Source organism: Taeniopygia guttata, chromosome Z (genome assembly GCF_048771995.1).
Source record: "Taeniopygia guttata chromosome Z, bTaeGut7.mat, whole genome shotgun sequence".
Taxonomy (NCBI): domain Eukaryota; kingdom Metazoa; phylum Chordata; class Aves; order Passeriformes; family Estrildidae; genus Taeniopygia; species Taeniopygia guttata.
Genome location: NC_133063.1, coordinates 61,039,067 through 61,056,039, shown reverse-complemented (window position 1 = coordinate 61,056,039; position 16,973 = coordinate 61,039,067). Strand labels below are relative to the sequence as shown.

At 37.9% G+C, this 16,973-nt stretch overlaps 1 long non-coding RNA gene across 1 annotated transcript in view; it reads right to left on the bottom strand.

Annotated features, from left to right (window-relative positions):
* Positions 1–4,687: 4,687 nt before the first annotated feature.
* Positions 4,688–16,973, bottom strand: part of LOC140681763 (uncharacterized) — a 62,607-nt gene continuing 50,321 nt past the window's right edge. The window contains exon 2 of the long non-coding RNA XR_012052900.1: positions 4,688–5,368. This is a non-coding gene — a long non-coding RNA (uncharacterized lncRNA). The remainder of the gene's footprint in view (positions 5,369–16,973) is intronic.

The following is a 16,973-nucleotide window of genomic DNA, read 5'->3' as shown; positions in this document are numbered from 1 at the left end:
TTCAAAGTCCTTTCATATGCATAGAAAGCTCTGCAACAGTCTGCAATAAAGATTCATATTCTTTGATCCTATAAATATGCTAGGGCACCTCTCTATAGCAATTCCTACATGTAAACATCATAGTTTGAACAAGCAATAGTTTTGAACAAATTTGTGGAAGAGGGTTGATCAAGATCATCTTTCCAGTAGATCTTTCTAGAGAGTTGAAAATGCTTAGATAAAACTTACTTTCCAAGCCAGACTCAGAGGGAAGTAAAGGAGAAAGAGTTGAAGGGAAAAGCATTTCCTTTAGTGAGCTACATGTAGAAAATTAAAAAAAAAAAAAAAAATCTGTTCATTATGTAAGCAAAAATGAAGTGTAGTTGATGCCCTCAATAAAGTTCATGCTTGGCCTGGTGTTTTTGTTATTTAAAGTTGGATTTTTCTATTGTGAAAAGTGTTTTCTCTCAAGTAGGATTCTTCTCCATTTTTGAATGTTACTGAATAGCTTTCTTTGCCACAGCAAATGTTCAACACTTGTAGACAAAATGGGAAGAGAATGAGTTTTAGTTTTAAATTATGTTAATCTAAAATACTGGATTGTCCAGATTGATACTCATCAGAACAGTTTCTTCCCAACTACCGCTACAATTAATGTTGAGAGGATGAAGAGATAAATTTATCCTTAGAGCAGGACTAATAAGTATAACTATAAAATATATCTATATCTTCATATGAAGATTGCACATACCTGTTATTTATAACTTTCTATGCAAATACTGCAATAACTCTAATTTTTTATATGAGTTTATATATAGTCTTTTAAAAATACCAGAACACAAAGTATATGAACCCGGGATTATGTTTTAATTTTGTAAGCACATTTTTTATGTATGTTTCTCTTGCTCAACTGAGCTCATGACCAGCGGCATTAACATTACATTACAATGATCTCCCATGCATTTCCAAGAAGTAGAAAAGTTTTTAAAATTCAGAGATTTTAACTTAATGATTTTCCCATCTAACCTAGATTTATCCAATTATATTAAGCCATTCACTCAATACATAAATATATACACCCATGCCTCAATATTCACTTATGACATTCTTTATCTCCAACAGACAGAAAACCTGTTTCTTTGCATAATCTTGAAATTATCATTGGAAAGAAAATCTGTTTCTCTACTAAATAATCTTTTGAACTGAATTAGAAATTCCCTGATGCATCTTCTCTCACCAGTTAGGAACAAAGGTGCGTTTTTGTAGATAATTCCAAAGAGTGTGCTTGGCTCAGATGTAAGTACTGAGATGCAAAAAGCACACTCTTTGGAATTACACAGTGCTTGAGACATTTGACATAAAATGTGTAGTAGCAACACATGCAATGTCTAGTAGTGGAATAAAATACAATTAACAGCATGTACACTCTTCTTCTTAATCTGAGAGCAGCTTAGAGCAGTGAAATACAGCATGTATGTCTCATCCAAATTGAGTTGTGGAGAAAATGGGATGCAATTTTTATAATTTCCAATTGAGTTTATAAGAAAAAGAAATAACCTTTTTACTTTTAAATAGATGTGTTCTTTCTAACTCTAACTTTCTAACTAAATCTTCATTTTTGGCAATATACATGCTTTCCTACTCTAAGACTCATGTTTCACAGTTTCTCTGTGATAGAGAACAAAAGCCAAAGTATATTTTTCTATACTTAAACAGAACGCAAAATAAGCATGTCAGCAAAACACACAGGATGAAACAATGCTTTCTTTTAACCATCTGTCCCTTTACATCACTTTTGTTAATTGTTACAACCCAGCTTCAGTGATTCATAAGGAACAATATTAGGTAACATTAATAACAGTATTTAATTAGATGTTTTAAGATACAGTTTAGAGTTGGACTGCAATTAGTTTAAAGCAATTGGAGGTGTTCATGTGTCAGAGATATGTTTTCCTTTGCTTGATTGGCTGCTAAAGGGGAGGATGATGTGCTTCCCCAACTCTGTTATTTGCAACCTTTGCTTTTTCTTTCAACTTCTTCCGTTCCCAAGCCCCCTCCCCGACTGTTACAGCCAATGGTAATTTAGATAACATCTAAGGCCTTGCCTGACAAGGTAAATTCAAGTTATGAAGCAATGTTTCCACATAGAAAGTCCTTGTTTGTTAGATTAGTTGTGGATTGGCTCTGTATGACAGCTTGTTTGCAAAAGGTGAGCTATCTGCATTTCCAATGCAAGCAAGCATCATTTAAGGATAAAATAGAGATGTCATTTCTCTTATTTGTCAGAGTTCATGTAATATTCCTTCTCAGTTTACTTCATTGTTTACTTCTTAGGAAAATAGTAGCAACTGTGTATCTTCAGATGAGACACCTAATTTTGTTATGGATGAACACAGTGTTGTGACAAAACAGTGGCACAGCTGTCATAACAGCTGCCACACATTAATCATGACAGTGACAAATAGCATAATTACTTTATCTGGAATGTCTAGCATGCAACTCAGTATGCACCACTTCAGCATAAGCATATCAAGCCTGGTTTAATTAAAATACATCCATATAAGTTAGTCAGACATGGTTTTGGAGACACTGATACAAAATAAAAATAAAATTATTTATCAGTTCATTTTTAGGAACACTCAAAGACCAATTGCTTAGTTGACAAGGTAATTTGAATCTCTTTTCCTAATCAGTCCCTTTGATGCCAACTCTGCATGGTGAATTGAGCTATTGGCATGCGTGTTTTTCTGACCCAAAACCTCAGCTATGTATCATGTTCAACAGTTATCCATTCTTCCAAGATGGCTTAAATGTTCACATCTGTCCCACATCTTTTGATCGAACAAAATGTAGCAAAATAACAAGCTTCATTGTATGCTGCTGTGTAAGACTTCTTTCCCACAGACTTTGCAATGGAGATAGAAAGTGAAGTTTGTGTCACAATGTGTGCACTGGGTTCTGCAGTACACCTGCCAAGGCTGAAGTATTATGTAGCAAGAGCCCATTATAAAGACAGCTACCACTGAAAAACACAAATTCAGTTCAGGCTTAAATTTCAAACAAGTCAAACCATTAAGAGGGAATTTTTTTTTTCCCTATCAGAGCCCTATCCAGTTCAACATTTCTTTAGTATCACTCTCTGGGTCTACATGTGTACACATTTGCAGCTGTTTTGTTTAGGCTTTTGTGAACGTCAAATACAGACATTAAATGCTTTTGCAGAGGTTCACTTCACACAGCAAATTCCACTGGTAATTACCAACTCATAGTATTTTTACTTTGTGCTCCAGATTTGTTAAGCTCTGCATCTCATTGAATTCACTGATTGAATTTCTAGGGGCAGTTCATGAATTGTACTGAAGCTGACTCAATGAAATATTAATTAATCAATTTTCATAGACATGGATTCATTATCTCTCTGGATGGCATCAGAAAACACAGTACTACAGGCAATATCCTTCCACCTGCCTGACAGACGATTCATTATTCAATTTTTAAAGCCCACACTCATTCTAGGTGAGTTTACACTGGGATCTTTTCAAGATCTTGCTCTAAGGCAAAATTAAGGGAGAAACATTATTTAGATGAACCTCAGTAATCCATCAAATGTGATTTCCTATTAAATAGCAAAGCAAGACTTTCACTGATTTGTTCTGGATCACAGGAAGCAAAGTTTTTTTAAACACAATACATTCCTTAAAAATATGAAAGCTTTATTTTTCCTTTCTTCAATAAGAGGTACAAAGGGAAAAATGGCAAAATAATTTATTAATTTGTTTCTGAGATTAGAAAATTTACATCAATAAATTCAAGTTTTAACCACTGGATTTAAGATTTCTATACTTCTGCAGGGAGCTATAGTCTCCAGAAATGCATCTTGAAATTATTTCAGCCATAAAGGTTTTTAAGATACCCCACAGTCAGCCTGCGATGGCTTCCATAATTATTCATCTGTTCATTGACAATCACATATCTGCTAAAATGTACTGCTTGCACATGAATCTTTTACATACTTTAGATTTGTAACCAAGGTCATTGTACTGACTTCCTCTAGGTTAGCATGGAGGAAAGACAAATGGCTTACGTCCTTTGGTATCCCGAATATGGTAGACTAGCACATGTGGTTCTGCCAACCTAATAAAGCAGAAATCATGTTGTCACGGTAAATAGTTTGTTTTTTCTTCAAGTCTGTTTTCAGTGGAGTTAAACTTTGAACTTCAATCTGAATTTCCTGCACAGCCATGTTTTTAGGGTATTTGGCATAACCAACTGCAAGACAGAAGATTAAATTCCAAAATCCTTCCTCACTTACCTAAGACATTTAATAATGAGGTCTTCCCTCTTCTATTTTTGTTCATCAGATACCTAACAGAAGTACTATCTTTCCCTAACAACAGGAACCAGCAGCCTTTTGGTGTGAAAATTAGCAGCTGCCAATTGTATTTATCTCTTTAACTAAGAGGTTTATTATTTATCTTCCCTGTTGCAGTGTCCATGTGGCAGCACTGATATTGAGCAGCTGGACAGATTGCACCCTGGAGCCACATCTGTAGCTATATAGATCATCACCTCAATGCTGGAGAAGTATATCTTCTGTCTGTAAGATTTACTACCTACTTTATGAATTGTTAAGGGTTTTCCCTTCCTCTCCTTCAATTTGATTTTGAAAGCATGCTGCTGTAATCTGGTACAGCTGATTAGTTAAGTATTTGCTTTTTTTTTTTTCCTAATTAATAGGGATTTCCAGTTGAGTTTGCAAATGTGGATCTGGAATGGTAAAGAGAATAAACAGTATTTGTCAATGAAACTGGGAAATGGTTGTAAAGGACTACAAAATACAAACCAATAAAAATTACACAAATATATGAGTGCATCATATATGTTTCAGTCGTTTCTTAGTATTTGAACTGATGAATCAGTCATTACTCATTAGGCTTTCTTCCCTGAGAAAGTTGAGTACTAAATTGTTTGCTTTCTATAAAGAATAGGAAAAAAATGCATTCTGATGACAATAGCAATCATATCCTAGTGATATTCTGTATGTTTTTTTAACAGTTTATTAAAGGAACTACATCTTTATAATGCATCCATGAACCTATACAGTAATATCCAGATAGCTGTCACAGTAGCAAGGCAGATTCAAGAAACAATTTGGGCTAGTTTTTGGGGCTAGTAATGACTGAAAGATACTAGTTTTTTTTCTCCTCCCAGTATTGCAGAACCTGCCAGCTCAGATCCAGCAATATTCAAGAGGCGGGACATTGAACTATCTTACCCCACCATGTATGCACTCAACTTGCCACTGGAATAGTTCTTTCTCAATTTTTCTCATTGCAGCAATGGTCTTCAATCTTATAAAAGTGGAATTCTTGTTTTTTCCATTTCATTCCTTAAAAGATAAAAAAAAAATTTATACCACTTTCCCGCTTTGGAGGACTATAAAATAAAATATTTGAAAATCAAATATCCTCAAGTTATTTGAGTTCAACTAAAGAGGTAAAACTTGTGTTTCTACACATGCCAGAAGAGATCAGTTTTCATGTTTGTTTACAGACCAAAGATGTTTTGTGTAATTCCTGTGTTTGTTACATAAATCTCCAAAATAATTTTCTGTCAAGTGGTGTCTCATCAATTGTTGATTATGTTTGTATCAAATTAACAGCACACATATTGGATTCCTGAAGCTTCCTTCTCCTGTTGACAGCTTTGTGAACCTAAAACTAGAGGTTATGGGTCCTATGTCCCAACATTTAAAATAGCTAGGTAATGACAGAGTTCATTGATGCTCTTTGCATTTCCATGAGATCAGATCTCCACTGCAGCATAACATGTGTTACCCCAAAGGAGAACTTCAGGCAAAACCTGACAATCTGTACACAATACAAAGGAGTGCTGCAATGGACTCAGAAAACAGAACCATTTTCAAAAGAAATTAAAAGTATTAGAGTTTAATTTTTTGCAGTGAACATATACAGAACTTCTTTTCACTTGGTATAGGTTGATATGAAAGGCTCTGGGCAGAAGTCCACCAGTAATAGTGTTTCCAAAACAGAGCTAAGAAGGATGATGGGTAGAAGAAAGAAGTCAAACACTGCATATTTAAATGATAAACTAATGATACAGAAAATTCCTTTTTTCTTTCTCCATAATTTTTAAATATTAAAATAACTCAGTTTCATCAGTTCTTTGAAAAAGATACTCATATTTCACATGACCATTTGCGGGAGGTTAAGACTTAAGGGCTTGTTCTTTGTGTTTGTAACTGCAGTTCTAACAGAATTTTTTATGAAAGTCCACAATTGAGTCACTAAAGCAAAATTCAGCAATATTTTAAATAGCCAATCCTTCTTTAAACATTTTTATGTTCAATGATATCTTATTTTTCATCATGGCTAGATAAGATTTCATTCTGGCCGTCTGGAATATGTATTTCCAATGTTTAAGATGAGCCCTGTGAATTCCTAGATTAAAGAAACACTGTGTTTTTATACTAGAGCATCCAGTCAAGTCTTGTGCATAAAAGATATGGCATGAAATAACTGAGCATAGATTAATTAATTTAAATAAATTCAGTGTTGCTGATGAAATAGATATCAGGTTACCTAGACACTTTAGGAAAAGGTTAGCACTTTCTTTTAAGTATCCAATCAATCTTTATGAATTACATAATTAAAGCATATGAATTAAAGCATATGATATTCATGAATATGTCCAAGGTATACCCAGAGAGAGAGTTTTTTATAAGGAGAAAACCCCATGTAAGACCCAATCTCATTCCTTCCATGGAGATGATAATTTTAATGCCATGGTGTATATGTATACTTTTGTTACACTTCACACTTCACAGAAGGGCTGGGCAACAACAGGCTGTTGAAACAGTCACCTTTTTAACAAGCTTTAACAAGCTTTATCTTTGGCAGATTGTGGCCATATGGATCTGCAGACACGATTCCCTGTTCAGCCCTCATATCATCATGTACCTTGTAGGGTGACATGACAGATCTAAGTCATGCTCAGGACTCCATATTCCTCACTGAGATTTCTACCACCTGGTCCGCTCTGCAAGAGCTACAGCAAAATTATTCAACATTTTAGAGCACCAGTACACTTACTTTTTCTTTGGACATGAAATGTTCTGAGAAATTGAGAAGCTACCTTTAAGCAGGTATTCTCCTGTAACTTGTCCTCATGTCTAGCTGTGGTTCCTCTCTGATCATCTCGTAGGGGTCACTCTACATGAACTTATAATCTTCACTAAATATGTCAATGAAGATGAACGTGAAAATACTGGGTTTTGCTGTATATGCAGATCTACAATAGAAATATTAACAATTTCCCTCTGCAATAGGGTCTATTTTTTGTTAGAGTTATGAGTTATCTTTTGGAAATGAGGATAGAAGTAAAGTAAAGGACAGCAAAAACACTGATGTTATTGTGATATGGTAGCAAAGTTTTTCTAAAGAGAATATTAATGTGGGAATGCCGAAATGTTCTCCATTTTCTAAGTAGCTAAATTATTACAGAGCAAACACACTGAGGAATATTTAAAATGTAGGCCTGTTTATTTTGCCACAGAGGAATATAGACCATAATTTGAATGTTTCAGGGAAAAGGAAAATAAATTCTTGAGAGATGTAATGTACTTTGTTTCCATATCTTTTCATTAGAGCTATCAAATACAAGCCTAATTAAATTATTACAGTTTAAAAAACATTTTCAAAACTGCATTAAAGGTGCATTTATATTTTTAACCTTAATTCTGTTCTGCTGAAAACACAAACTCAGTTTCGGAAATGTTCACATATGTCTAATGAATATCTCACAGACAGTTAAATGAGGGTTAAGCATATACAGGCCAGAGATGTCTAGATATTTTTGGGTGAATCTTGTGTTTTCTGCTGCTGTTTGTTTGTTTGTGGGCTTGGTTTTGTTTTTTAAATTTTTGTGTAGTCATAGGGCAACATAAATACATTCTTATGGTTCTAGACATGGTAGAGTTCCTCAACAATGCAGATCACTCTGTTTTAGTTTTGCTAGCTTAGAGATTTCTGCTTTTTTTTTGGGTGCTGCAATCATGTTCTTGGAGTCATCAAAAGCAGCAACAAGCACTCTGAGTACAGAGTTGCATTCAAACCACAGGCCTGAGGCTTTTAGGTAATTTGAAAAATTAGACTATTATATTTTATTTTGTCATCTCAGCTTGATGCACACATAAATGTGTCACTAATGCACCATGAACAAAAAGCAAAATCATGTTACAATTAGTTATTATTGTAGAGGAAGAGGAGGTATTTGGGAATACATTTTAAACTTTGGGCAGTTTTCAGACCACCATGTCCTATTTATATTTCTATCCCTCACAAAATCGAGGTGTTACAACCAGACTCTGAATGTTTTATTTGTTCTATGATGACAGACATAGGCACACTTAATATTTGAGGATAACAACAAAACATTCTCTGTTGTAATGCCTAGGTACATTATTTGAATGGATACATTCCTATGACATTATAACATGTATTCTTTCTCATATTACTATCTAATTGTTACTATAAATCATATTTAGTAATAATTAAATCATAATAATAATAACCCAATGATTTACTAACAATAGTGTCCTTAGCATAATAATCACTTTACAGCTAAGTACCAAGTCTCCTAGCAGAAGGACATAAAACTTCATAAAAATAGAGTAAGAACTTTTCAGCTGAACAGATTACTGACCTCTTTATTATTTCCCAACAGCAAAAAGAAATATTAAGTAAAGTTGACTTTGATTAAATAAAATTTATTTTAGTTTAGGAAAGAAAAATATTGTTTGACATTGTAGAATAAGATTATGCCAAGAAGTTAAGCTGTCTGTGACAATCCTGGGAAGTAGTTTGCTGAGCTTGCACTTTATAAGATCAATCCCATAGAAATGACATTACTTTTTCCTAGTGAATTATTTGGCCTCCAAACATCTTAACTAGTCAAAAAAATATATCAGTACAGCTCAAATCCCATCTGCACACATAATGTGTAGGTCCACACAAACCTGTTATATTAAGTTGTTTTACAATTTATGCTGAAACTTTTGCTGCTCTTTTTTCCTCTTTAAAACTATAAGCATCCTTAGTACTCTTAAAGTAATTACTATAGCAAAAAAAGTTCCCTTAAGCTAGTCTAATTAAAGCTGTGTTAATGTTTACCTGATGCTTACTCTCTGCTGAGATGGCACTATACTACACAAGTGATTATTCATTCAACAGACGCAGATTTAAATTGAAGAAACTGAGCTAAAATTTCCAAGCACCACACACCCCTGAAACAAATCCCTAAATTGTGGATGTAATGACAAAAGCTAATTAGATACCTGTATCCACATCAGAGAAAGAAGAAGAGGGAGAATGAAGCAAAATGGAGAACACCTCTGGAAGATCTGATAAATTGGAATCATGTGGCTTGGCATTATTGGTATGTAAAGTAAAAAGTCAGCCAAGGTCCAGAGCCAACTGACAAGTAAACATGCATTCTGCTTAGCGTTACAAGGGAATTTTGGAAAGCCAAACACATAGAGAGGGAGGTTTGTTTATAGGGAAAATAACCATAACAGATGTCTATAAAATAACTGCTTGTATGATCCATCACTGCTAGAATACATCTTGCCCTGCTTGGAAAAACATTTAAGTGTCATTTCCCACAGGGTTAAGAAATTTAATAACTTCTCTGAAGATGGCAAGAAACTAATTTAATTACTTCTCGGTAAGATCTACATCTGAGAAATCTCTAAATATTACCAGCCATGGTGACACCATCCCATGGACTGATCTCTCTCCTCAATGTACAGCTATAAGAAGACAGTTCTCAGTCTGTGTCTGAGTGGCTTGAGAGGTTGACTACTGCCTCAGATGAAAACATGGCTACAACTTAACATTTTATGAACCCTTCATATTAACTATCTCTTTTCCTTAATTTCTCTCCACAACTTTGAGGTGATTAAACTATACCTGATGAAAATATCAAGCTATTTCTAGAAATACTTACTTGCTATGAATCTGATAAATTATTGAAGGAGTTTAACTTGTATGAAAATTAAGTGAAACCTTAGAAAAAAACAGAATTTGGATGGACTAACTTCTTTAATCATGATCCCAGGGGCTTCAAAGTATCTAAGACAGAAAGTAACCATTACAACAGTAAGAATGACTCATGAATTTTCAGAGAAATACTGCATACTAACTTAATCTGGCAAAGAAACTCTGAAGAAACGGGTTCATTTCATCGGAGATCTGCTCTAATACACATGTTAGTAAAAATTGTGCAGCATCTGCCTCTACTACCTGAAAAGGATAAGGAATTCACATCTTTTGTATGCACTGCATAAGATAACTAAACAAGAAGAAACAACTTAGGATGTCTATTACATATATCTTTAAATGAATGAATGAAAAGTTTGTGCTGGGCAGCACTTAATATCCATTAGTGATTATGCATAATTTTTCAGGGGTAATATCTGGTAATACATTAAAGAAAGAAATTGAAAATTATATGATGGAACCATGAATTCAAGAAAGCCCTACCAACCCATTACAACTCCTTGGAACAAAAGAACCTCTTAAAAAAATATATTGAAAAGAAAAAATAACTAGGAAAAGAAATTGAAAAGGAAAGGAAATGACTACATGGTGCTATAACTGGAACAGATTGTATCAAGAGGATTATTAGAATTTGGAGGAAAACATTATTATTTTCTAAATTGAATTGGATTATTTATTACAGTTCTAAGTATTGAACACAAGATTCCAAGCAAATATTAGATTAGACTGGGAAATAATATAAATGAAAGAAGTGGCTCTGAGATAAATCTCTATACAAACATTACAAATATTAAATTCTCCTTCATGTATCTCTGATCTGATAAGAATAGCTTTACATTTTCTAAATACCTCGTCCTGTAGTTCTAGTCACTACCCATGTAGAAAAACTATTAGCCACTTTCTGATTGTAGGAAATTCCAAGTTCAGTAGAAGTACTACAGAGAACAGATATTTTTCAGTCCTAATCAGGTCCCATCTCATACTTCATTCACAGGCTTTCTTTGTGAACAGATTCTCTATATTCAGTAAATGAGAAAATGGCATGCATTTGTACTCCATTCTAACATTATTCATCTTTGCAGTATAGACATCATTTTTACAAAGATGGAAAACTGAAAATGTGGAAATGTTGAGTTTGTTGTTTGCTGTGGAGGCCAAATAGTATTTCTTTAGATATTTTCTTTTGTTAATGCTTTCTTAACAAGAACTCAGATGAAATTTATAATAAATGTTAGAACTGCACACTCATGGTGATCATTAAATGCATGCCTGCAGATGAAAGATCATAGTCATGTGTGAATGTGATTTCAAAGACATAAAATGTACAGTTTGTGTCCAGCTTTTGTTACTAGTATTTGGCTTAAGAGCAGTCCAGGCTTATCCTATTTATGCTTGCTGGATGCTTGCCATATATATTAGGAATCGGGGAATTTGAAGTTTGAATAAATCCTCTGAATTGATGGTAATAATTAATAGGTCAATGCTTTCCTTTTCTGGATTTTGTATCACATGTCAACTCATTATTCAAGTAATTTATGAGTAATTTTGAGTCTATCAATATCATCCTTCTTATCTGATAAGAGGATTTTTTTCCTCATATACTGTATTGGTGATTTTGTTATCACTCTTTTACCACAAAATGTTTTGCTATTCAAGACAGGCTTTTGAATCAGCTATTAGGTTAAAATTATCATAACTACAGATAACATCTTGTCAAGGATGACATCATGTGTCACTTAAACAATAAAGAGTCCATGCTACTTCTGGTCACATTTTGGGACATGACCCCAAGAGTGTGAACTGATGATACAAGTAAAGCAGCAAAGCTGATTTGTACACAATTAAACCAGACAACTGCGTTTGCTATTTCCCCTTCTTTCCAAACCCTACCCCCATTCCCTCTTTATCAGACTGATAGGAGAGAACTGTTCACTTGAAAGTGAGAGGGAATTTCATTCTGATCAGAACCAAACTTCTTCATGCAAGTCTTGATGTCATGGTAAATCATGAGCTTGAGCATCTGGGTGTTGTAGTGTTGCAGGGGCAGGGAGGGTGGTGGTAGGGTTGTGGTTTTTTTGGTTTTGTTTTGTAGAAATACAGAAAGTGTTTAAATCCCCCACTGGAGCTATTCCCAGGGCTTTTGACAGGAAAGAATAAACAAACAAACAATCAAAACAAACAAACAAACAAAAAAACAAAACCAAAACCAAACAAAGAAACTCAACCAATAATGGTGAACAAACGCTTATTTTTAAATTATGATTTTAAAATGCTTTCTCCTCAAATTTAAATATTTCCTAAGAAGGCAATTGAAAAATCAAACCTCTTTAATTCATAATATCTGTATGAAACTGAAAATCAGTGGATAGATGAACCCAGCTCTGTTGCTGTGCAAGACCGGCTCCGGGCGGACGCCAGCGAGAGCATGGCAGGAGCAGGGGAGAGGTGGCGGCCGCTTTTCCCCTTCGGCTCTGCAAGGCTCAGTTCTAGCGGGGGAACAGATGAAATGGCGACACGGGGCTCGGGTCCAAACACGTGTTTATTGTGGGAGCGTGTTCCCGAGACCTTGGGGCACCGACCAGGGCTCGGTTATACCCCGTGCCGGGGGCGGGGGGGAACCTGAGCCACGGCCAATGGGGATAGGACGAGAGGCAGGGGAAGGGAAACCCCGGAGACCCCAGGGAGGCAGGAGTGGCAATGGGAAAGGCGGGGCAGGGGGCAGGGACCGGACCATGTGGCGAGGGGGAGTGATAAGGGAACGTGGGGGAGTGATAAGGGAGCGCAGCATTGGAACAAAGGACAACGTGGGGAGGGGGGAGGGGGGGGCTGGGTTGCAGTACAAAGGGGGAACGCATGGGAAGAGGGGAGGGGGAATGGGGGGGGGAGGGGAGAAGAAGAGAAAATTACAAATCCCGCAACTCAATCTTTTGAATTTACATAAAGGAAAGGGAGTTCTGAGGTAAAAACAAAATTAGCAACATTACAAATTCAAGAGATCAGAAAGTGATACACCAATCATAGTTACAATGAATGGGGCAAAAATCTTTTCCACATTACAATTTAAAATAAAGGGTACAAAATTATCATAAACACATTCTGTATTGAGGATGAAAGCAGGATTCATGACATGATGCTTGTGGTTTTTCAAATTCTAGCAGAGCAGAAGCAGCGATGTGGTTTCTCCAATTTGATTATTTGATTGCGAAGTTGGCATAGCATTGTGGGCAGTAATTAGAGAGGATTATCTTTCCTTCTGTAAGATATAACTCAACCCAAGAAGTTATTTCCAAATTATCACAAGCAATGGGGAAAACTTGTATTGAAATAATAAGGGAACTTTGGACAAGGTACATTTAGGAGATGAGACAGAGGGATGACCCTGGGTGCCACTGTTTCAGGGGAAAGAAAACAGTGGAGCTCTGGTCTGGGTTTCCAGCTCCACTCCCTTCGAAGGGCTCCCCCCTACCCCCACAGCAAAGGGGAAAGCTCTCTTACAAAGGGAGGCCCTCTAATGGAGGGGCCCCTCCAGCGATCACTCCTGTCAGAGGGGGGGCCAGAAGAAGGACTGAGGGATTAATCCAACCTCACCTCCCCCCAATAGGGACTCGCCCGCTGCAGGATGGTGCAGGGCCATCGGGGGAGGGGTGAGGCTGGTGGGAAAACTTGGGCAGAAGAGAAGGGTTACGGCGGGAAAATGGGGTCCCTGTAGCGTGGCCAGCGTCATCTTGGGAGGAGGTGCCGGGTGCACTGCATCTCGCTCGGGGAGACACGGCCAATGCCACCCCTAAGGGAGGATAACAGTGTCCAGCAGGGCACTTGGGGCAGCTCGGCCACGGCCATCCCCAAGGGAGAAGGTTTGGGGAAGTCCATGGGGAAAAGGGAAGGGGGGGCTTCGCAGAAGCCGAAGGGGAAATCTACAGGAGAGGAGCCCGATGCGGCTGGAAGCCAACAAAATGCATGGATGTGAAGGGCCTCTCTTAGGATGTTAACAATTCTCCCATAGCTGACGTGTCGCCATTTACAATTCTGTCCCATTGGTGTCCTTTTGACGCGCCCTGCCCCCATAGCCCAGAATAGGGAGGAAAGGGTAGAAAAGGCAGCTTTCCGAGAAAGAGAAGGAGCTTTCCGGTATGAGTTACCCCAAAAAGACCGAGCGAGGTTGCGTCCTCCTCGGAAAAGAAAAAGCCTCCCGGCCGCCAGGGACATGCAAGGCTACAGCCCCAGTCTGGATGCGGACGGTGGTTAAAACTCAAAAGAAAAAAAGGTAGCCCAGCCACCCGCCAGGGTCCCACCCTGCTCTGACCCAACTTACCCTCCAGGCTCGGGCAGTGAAATCTCTAGCTCTCTCTTCGGTGATGGAAAATCGCGCTAAACTGAGGACATATTCTTTCACGGTTTGGCTCTCCCAGAATTCTGCATGTTCCCGTTAACCAGAGCTCTTCCCTGAAACCCTGGGTTCGGCCACTGTCAGCCTCTGGTCTCCATTCAAATGCCATCCCCTGACGGGCCACTCTTCGAGCTCAGTCCATCGAGCCACTGCCAAACTGCCCCTCTTTGTGCTCGGGTAAGTCTACCCGGCTCCCGGCCCCTGCAGTCCGGCTGCCCCCGCAGCACAGCTGCTCCCAGGTGGGGTAGAGAGCACGCTGGCGAGGACAGAAGAGGATCCACAGAGTTTCGGGTTTGTTTTCCACCTGGCAAATCCACTTCTCTTAGCGTGAACAGAGCTCTTACGGTGGCAGAGTTCCTTTCTCTCTCCCCCTTTCACAAATCAATGGAAATAACCATCTTCTGCTAACATTTGTTGCCATGCGAGACCGGCTCCGGGCGGACACCTGCGGGAGCATGGCGAGACCAGGGGAGAGGCGGCGGCTGCTTTTCCTCTTTGGCTCTGCAAGGCTCAGTTCTAGTGGGGGAACAGACGAAATAGCAACACAGGGCTCGGGTACAAACACGTGTTTATTGTAGAAGTGTGTTCCCGAGACTACTGGGGCACCGACCGAGGGTTGGTTATACCCCGTGCTGGGGCTGGGGGGGGCAACATGAGCTGTGGCCAATGGGGATAGGGCAGGGGACAGGGCCAGCTCCGGAGACCCCAGGGAGGCAGGAGCCGTGATGGGAAAGGCAGGGTGGGGGGCAGGGACCGACTGCATGGCAAGGGGGAGTGATAAGGGAATGCCACATTGGGACAAACGACCACGTGGGGAGGGGGGAGGGGTGGGCTGGGTTGCAGGACAAAGGGGGAACTCGCAAGAAGGGGGAGGGAATGGGGGAGGGGAAAGAAGAGAAAATTACAAATCCCGCACAACTACTTTCTCCCTGGGGAAGGCCACTGAACTACAAGGAGGGAACAGACTAGCTTCCTTAGCCAGGGCAGACTAGCTTCAAGGGCTCTGCTCAAGTAGGACAAACCCTGAGACCTAGTGGTGAAGGAGCAGGCACAGTGTCACTGCACAAGCCCTTCAGACACCACCACTAATTACCAAAAACGTATGATGTGAGGGCCCTGCAGGTGTGCTGCACCAGCACTGACAGCCTGCTCTGCTTTGTAACCTGCCTCTATCCCCATCAGCACTGTCAGAATTTGAGCATCTCATTAACATCTGTGAATTAATTTAATCTCTGAGCTAAAAAAATAAAAAAAATCTTCTCCACTGTACAGACTAGACTGCTGCAACTCAGGGCATAAGCAAGGATCAATTTCATACACACAACCAGTGTTTTAGTTAAGACAAACTCTAAATTTCAGAAGAAAACTGTGTCTACTAAACAAGCTGAATACTTGCTGGAACCTGTGTCCTTACTGACCTCCCTGGGGGACATCTCTTTGTATGCTTGTAAGGCTAGAAAGAAGCCTCAGGAATTCTATGTGTACTACAGTTTGACTGTACACTTTGGTCCTGTCCTGATTAAAATTTTAATGGTCATTACTTTACTTAGAAAGCATATAAGGTGGTTACTTAACATCCATAAAATATGTCAAATCCTCAGAAGGGTGTAGGGAAGAGTAACCTGACAGTAGACCAAATTTTGTAGTTTTCTCCTTCTGAGAAAGAGATCATTAGATAAACACATGCAGAGATCATTAGATAAACACATGCAGGTACTTGTTTGGCAAGTACTTTAGCATGTATTGATGATCCAATACTTTTACTAGGAAAGTTTACTGTGTACTGATACAGGACTGATTAATTAATTTATGACCTGAGCTACTGGTATTTTATCTGATGAACCCTGTGGCAGTTAAAATGTGAATAAAGGTTAAAAAAATGGATCAAAGGATGATAGGGGATTATGGCAGAAAAAATATTTACAAATTGCATTTTTATTACTATTTGCAAATATGTGATACTTATTTTCATTTTTCTTTTACAATAATAAAGGCTTATTTCATCTCTTTGGGATACCTACACACCCATTTAATGAACTTTTAATTACTTCATGCTTCATCCTCACAGCTCCACCTTTACTCTGTATGTACCACATTGTCTATTATTGCCACATCTGAAATATAAATGGAAAGTGAAACTTCCAACAATTTAAATGACTTAATTCACACAGAAATCCTAGAAGCTTTTAGCTCATAAGTGCTTCTGAAAATTGTATTGAAGCTCTGTGGCACAAATATAAATCTTACTACATTTTATATATTTTTGATGTTGTAATTGTAAATTGTAACCATTTTTGAAAATGCAGTTATTGTAGACATATTCAGAATACTGTATCCCTAGTAATCTACAGCTGTTCAGCATCAACCAGAATCTTGTCCACTGAGAAAAAAAAATTATCACATTATCATTTTTACTGTGATGAATACTAGACAAAAATTTCCTCACTCATTATGCATGGCAACTTTCAAAGTTGTCATTTAATTTATTGAGAAGAAACAAGAAAAAAATTAAATACTGCCTAATTATG